Source organism: Nanorana parkeri, unplaced genomic scaffold, assembly GCF_000935625.1.
Source record: "Nanorana parkeri isolate BGI_ZX_2015 unplaced genomic scaffold, ASM93562v1 scaffold787, whole genome shotgun sequence".
NCBI lineage: Eukaryota > Metazoa > Chordata > Amphibia > Anura > Dicroglossidae > Nanorana > Nanorana parkeri.
In genome coordinates this window covers 341,953-349,076 of record NW_017307055.1, presented here as the reverse complement: position 1 = coordinate 349,076, position 7,124 = coordinate 341,953, and positions in this window count along the sequence as shown.

Below are 7,124 nucleotides of genomic sequence, written 5' to 3'. Positions count from 1 at the left end.
AATGTAAATCTAACATCAATAACACTGTCCAGTGATGTAGATCCAGCGTCAATCAAGATAAGTGATGACACCACAACTACCTTCTCTCTACTTTTGTTACAAATGACAATCCCCAGGCGGCTGCTGAATGTTAACAAATCAGCCTAGGATGCTGGGTGATTTCATGGCCATATTTGGTCAATTATGTCATCTGGGATCCCAGCTAGCTTGTTTACAATTTGAAACAAACAAGTAACTTCCAACTCCATTCGCTGGAGGTTTGGGCAGACAGGTGAACTGAACATTTTATACACCTGTTCTCCAAACCGGCTTGTTTCAGGTCGAACGTATGTTCAATCAGAACCTGAAGTTCATCCCTAAGTGTATAACTCAGTACTCCATGTGCACTTCCACCACTGCACTGGAGATCACAGCATCGGAATGACCACCTGTTTCAAGGTAAGTTAAAATGCAGGTAAATAGTAAAGGAAGAGTCCAACTCCACTGTGTTCCATGCTGAATCAGTTTCTTGAAAGTTCATCATGGACACTGAGTCCTGCCGGAGATCTGCCCCCTCTGACATGTTTTACCCAATCTTGGGCCTAGTCATAGTTTCTATGACTAAACACAGGATTTGGTGAAACATGTCAGAGGGGGTGTACCTCGTGCAGGATTCAATAAACTGATTCAGCGTGGAAAGAGTGTGGCCAGATTCTACCTTTACTATATTCAGTACCTGTTTGGTTGGAGCGAGGACACACTCCTGCTGGTGAGAACCTGGCTTTCTCTCCCCTGCTAAAGCTGTGAAGGAGCAGTGTCAGTGGACCATCTACCTATACTGAGTTTAAGATCATAGAGGAAAGTGAGTTTGATTCCATGTAGAGGTCTTTCTGATGTGGTAAGTTCCAGTGCAGTAAGTGGTGAGATTGCACCTGGGGTACTGAGTGACACACATTGGTGCATTTATTTACCAATGAAGATTGTGCATAGTGATACAGACTATGGTTTCATGTTTTATTTTGCCTAATAATATGTTTTATTTTTATATATTGTTATTTTATGAATTGCCCATTTTATTTATTTTGCCCTGTCATTAAAACAAAACCTTCCAAAAGGTCATAAAGAAACACTGTGAATGCTCTCCTTGCTGACCCCCATATAATTACACATTACAGGACACAATAATGATGTAAAGGTCAGCAAGAGAAACCAGTAAGAGCTGTGGAGATCAACACTTCTGGAAGTACTGTGTCCCTGTAGACTTCACATGAAATCTTCTCATAAATGGAATTGTGTTCTGGTAGCTCAGGAAGTGGGAAAAGTATTTTTACAGGATTGTTCTTTTAGAGGGTTTTGTTTTAATGACAGGCTCACTTTGTCTACTGTATTCAACTTTAAATTATGACTCTCCTTTTAAACAACATTCATTATTTTAATGGATGGAGGGACTTTTTTAACTGTGCTTTAAGAGCTGTCATTACAGACCCAGCATAATGCAAATATAAAGGGATCCTTGATGCCTGGTCAGTCCTGGTATGAAGCATACCAATCTCCAGTATGTACTGTACAGTGTAGACTGCAGAAATGCCAAATGTAAACAAAACAGGTTTTAGTGTTCTTAAAATGCAGGCTCCAAGATGGAGACTCTCATAGGTTAGAGTTAGGACCGCACTTCATAGAGGTGCCTTGGCGAGGCAGTGCGGCTTTCACATATTCTGCAGAAGACGTGTATCTAAAACCTCTGTTTTTAATCTTAGCGGTAAGACACGTTTTTTTGCATGCTGGCTGGTGAGTGTGCTGGGAAACTTTTTGCTGTTGTATTGTTTGAAGCCCTTCCATGTGCACCTTGCTTTAAATCTGGTGATGGGACTTCCGGTTCCGGCGCCCTATGGAGTAGCCGTGTGCGTCTCGGCTCTGACACGAACACACCAGAACACAGGACAAATCTGTTATTTTCCGACTGTCATGGCTGTACCTGACCTTGGAGACTTGGATGGACAAACGGCCAGACGATAGCTGATGCCAGAATCTCCCCAGCCACGTGAGACGTCCAAAATGGCGGATCGGGAAGCACTCTAACAACCCGCTCTGGCAGAGCCTATGGGTGAGTCACCCTCTGATCCCCCGGACACTAGCATAGACTACCAACATCTGGCTGCTGCTGTGGCCTCCCATTTAAAAACTGACTTAGCTGCCATTATCGCAGATTCTATGCAACAGCATATGAGTCGACTGACACTCACTCTTGAGGCCCATGAGAGCCGCCTTCAGGCCGCTGAGAATAGGAATCGGATCAGCGCGCTTGAGGATCAAACGCATGATTTAATGGCCGCCCAGGGAGACTCAGCTAAACAGTTACACTATCTGCTTGACAAAGTAGATGACCTGGAAAATCGCATACACAGAAACAACCTCCGCCTTATCGGCCTACCTGAATCTTTACAACCGGCGGAGCTAGCCCATTTCTGCTCACGTCATCCCGAAAGCTTTGGATCTCACTTCCCCCTGCAGAGTGGAAAGAGCCCATAGGATCGGCCCACACAGAACGAATCATCAAGCCAGACTGGTGATTGTTCGCTACTTGGACTTTGCGGATAGAAATACACTTCTGCACAACTACAGGTCTCAGCGAAACTTACTGGTGGGTGGCCACAAGCTCCTCATGTTCGCAGATTATTACATCCTGGTAGACAGACGCATTAAATTTACTTTGGCATATCCGGCGACCCTACGTGTCATGCTCCCTGCTGGTGACACCCAGGCCTTCACTTCTGCAGAAGAAGCACTAAGATATGCTCGATCATTGAACAAACCCAGCACTTGTGCTGATTTGTCTCCCACCAAAAGCCCACCCAGAAAGAAAAAAGCCTGAGCGCTCTCCTACCACCATTGCTAGGGCAATACTAGGCCCTGAGTGATACCTTGCCACCTGTTCCGCCACCCACATTCAACAATATACTAGGATGGCCTACAAGTGACACCATGAGTAATTTCCTGTGTTCTACAAACGTATTTCTACAAGAATGCCAGTCGGAGCCCCTCCTCCCTCAAGTGATGGATAAGAGATCTTCTCCACGTTGGAAAAATATTCCAGCTTCTTTGGGGATGCTCGCTGGTATAAGCCACAACGCACTCCATGGGGAAAAAAGGAAGTCACGTTCCTACATTGACCTCCTAGTTGTTGACCTTTACCGAGTTATTGTTAATTTGTTTACCGGCCTACTGTTCTCTTTTTGCCTGCACCTTTTTTTTCTATCTTCCTCCACATGCCCCTCTCACAGGGAGTTCGTTCACGGGGCACTCCCGCATGTCTACAACGGATCAAAATTCCCCTTTCTCTACTACACCGACCTACTTGGGACGAGACTGTGAGAAATTGGCATGGTCGCAGCTCAGGGATGCTGACACATGCCTCTCCTTTCCCACGAGATACCACATGCAAACTAAATTTCACTCCGCCTAGATGGGACCCTTCCCTGAAGCCGGTGACCTTGAACGTGAAAGGGCTCAGGTCCCCACATAAATGCAACCGGATCTTGATATTTTTGAAAAAACTAAATGTTGACATAGCTCTCTTAAAGGTGACTCTCCTCCCCACTACTGACTTCCATCACATGTAACGCCACTGGGTGGGAACAGCCCTGGGCGCGTATGCCGCAGGCCGGTTGGCCGGCACTCTTTTGATTAACACATCTCTCCCCTGCTCAGTACTTCAACATATACCAGATCCAAAGGATGGCAGATGGTCGTGCACTACGGTCCAGCTGGGATACAGCATCATAGATGTATGGAATATATACGGCCCTAATACGGACAATCAACAATTCTTTGTGACACTACTGGCACTTCTACAATGGCCAACGACTGCACACTATACAGTCGTCGGGGGAGACTTCAATGTGACCCCATCCTCCTTAGAGGATTGCTCGGGCTCCCCACACCGGAAAACCTCTCACACGACTACTAGAGATGACCACTTTGCTCACTTTATTCAGTGTAGCGGACTGGAAGATGCATGGCGACATTCACATCCCTTAGAGCGGATTATACCAGCATGATGTCATATCCCGCTTAGACATTCTTCTTATACCTCCAAAACTCCTCACAAAAATCTCTCATGTGCAAATAGAGGACATGGTCATTTTGGATCATTCCCCTGTATCCTTGGGCCTTTCTGGATTGGACATTCCCTCTAAACCACCTACGTGGAGGTTCCCAGCATACTTGCTCCATGACGACACCTTTCAGGAAAATGTAAAACTTTGGTGGTTGGAATACGCCTCCTGTAACTCCGCTCATAAGGATGACGCGTTTCTTTATTGGGAGGCGGCTAAAGCTGTGTTGCACGGTAGGATCCTGGCATACTCATCTTAACGTAAGAAATTGACCATGCAAAGGTATAGGTCTGCTTGTCAGGCTGTTAGACAGGCTTATACTACGTTTAAATTAAACCCGACCCCTGCTAATAGATCTTCCTGGTTGTTGGCCAAACATACCTGTGATCACTGGATACAGCAATATGAATCTCTCACTTAAAGATCACTTAAAGAAGTGGATCTGTTTAAATTTGGCAATAAGCCTGGAACGCTCATGGCAGCCCTTGCTCGGGGTCCATATAAGACATCTCACATTACCCAACTGGCTGACAGCGAGGGGCAGATCTACACCGACTCGGATAACATCTCAAAACTTTTCTCGTCATACTATCAACAGCTATCAACCTGTTGATTCAATAGGTGGGTCCCAATACCTAGATTCTACTGATCTACCCTCGCTGTCAGACACTGACTTAATCCTCCTCAACGTAGAAGTGACTGCCCAAGAACTGGAAAAAGTTATTAGGTCCTCTCCTCGAGCAAAGGCACTTGGACCGGATGGGCTATCCACAGAATTTTATAAATTACTCCTAGACGATATTTCGCCTACTCTCCTTAGCCTCTACAATCACATTCTACAAGACCATCAATATCCTCTCACATTTAACAATGCATATATCAGGCTACTACCCTTAAAAAACAAAGACCCCCTGCAGCCAGGATCCTACCGCCCTAGATCTCTTTTGAACCAATACGCCAAGTTTCTATCTAAAATAATGGCGGATAGACTGGTGAATGTTTTACCCAGACCTATTTCCCCTGCTCATTCAGGATTTGTATCTGGTAGGTCTGTGGTTACCAATATCCACAAGGCTATTGCTGTTATTGAACACTTTTTTAACACCTTTTGGCGCTGGACGCGGAGAAAGCCTTCGACAGTATCAATTGGTCATGGCTTTCAATGGTACTACAACGCATGGGTTTCTCAGGTATGTTTCTAGACTTCATCTCAACAATGTACACCTCCCCCAATGCACAAATATTCACCTCCACATTTCTTTCTCCACCCTTCAGCTTACATGGAGGTACACGTCAAGAATTCCCCCTTTCCCCCTCTAGGAGCGGAGCTGCTTTAGGGCACGTCAGCCATCCAGCGTGCCGCGCATGCGCCCCCCCCCACCCCCCCCTTTTATTCAATCTGGCCATTGAACATCTAGCTCGTTCCTTATCCTTGCCCGACCTCTTCACTGGCATTGCCTTAGGCAGTCACACTCTGCAATCTATGTTTTTCGCGGATCATATTCTCCTTTTCCTCTCCGACCCCGACACCCAAATTCCAAATGTGTTCGACCACATACAACATTTTGGCAAGTTCTCTGGTTGCAAAAATAACATAGACAAAAGCGAACTTTTGTACTTATCTCACACCCCCAAAGGGAACAATTTGCCTTGGTTATCCCGCTATCCTTTACACATTCAACACACCTCTCTCCAATATCTAGGGATCTCCTTACCTAAAACGACCACTGACCTTTTATGCCTTGAACTATTCCCCCATCATCAGACGCATAGTACAAGAACTTGCTGCCTGGCAGCATCTCCCCTTATCTGTCTTCCCTCACTACCATGTCATATCAAACAAAATATCCTGCTGAGGGACACCATTATAACCTGGAGAGAAGTTAGGAAAATATATGGCCTTCGGGGCACAATCACTCATGCCCCTAATTTCGGCTCCTGTATTTTCACTAGGCCTCACATCCCAAACCTTTAGACACTGGCATTCACAAGGTATACAAAGTTACACCACATGCTCAACTCTCGAGGGCTTTGCATGACCTTTGCTGAACTTTCCAACATTTATCATTTATCTCCTAAACATTTCCTACAATACGCCCAGATCAAACATTTTATAAACACCCACTTACCCACTTCGAACACGGACGTGACAGATGTTCCCTTTCTCCATCTCCTCGCCTCCCCAACCACGAAAATATATTTGTCTTCCCTATACCAACATATTAGCCTCACATACCGTGACTCAGCCCCATCTATACCTACATATGCTCTTAAATGGGCGCCTTTGCTACAACTCTTCCCAGCAGACACGCACCAGCTCCTACTTGATGGCTGGAAGCATCTAGCCGCTTCCATCTCTAACGAGCAGTGGCGAGAAATGCAGTTTAAAATTATACACAGAGCCTATTATGCTATGAATTTTCACCCTCCCTCTAGCACGGACGCCTGGATCACTAAATGCCCCAAATGTCACCTCATACACCCTAATTTAATACACCTCTTTTGGCAGTGCCCACATATCCAAACTCTCTGGCATCTCTCACTCCAATATATGTCATCACTATCTAGAACACCTAGAGATTGCTCTCCGGCTCTGTGTCTCTTTCATTCCCCCTCTGAATCACCGCAGACTTCGCAAGCACCTCTAACACAATGGGAACATTATTGTATTCTGGCTGTCAAGAAGAATATACTCATACATTGGCTCTCTCCCCAAACCCCATACGTTGATGGAGATAAAAGGTACCCTCCATCAACTTATGTTACTTCATAAACTAGATACTAAACATAACTTAGACCGTACTGATAAATTCTTCCATACTTGGACACACTTCTGCACATCTGAATGCACACTAAACCAACTTAAAGATATTACCGTATGTCTCTATTTCAGCATTCCAAATGGTACCTCCAAGCTCAATCTACCAGCTCCTTGGGTAGACTTAATGTACTATGAACTAAGTACACCTAGGTATTGGTACCGAACAAATGAATCACCTAATCCGGTAATGATGACCCTGATCTCCACCT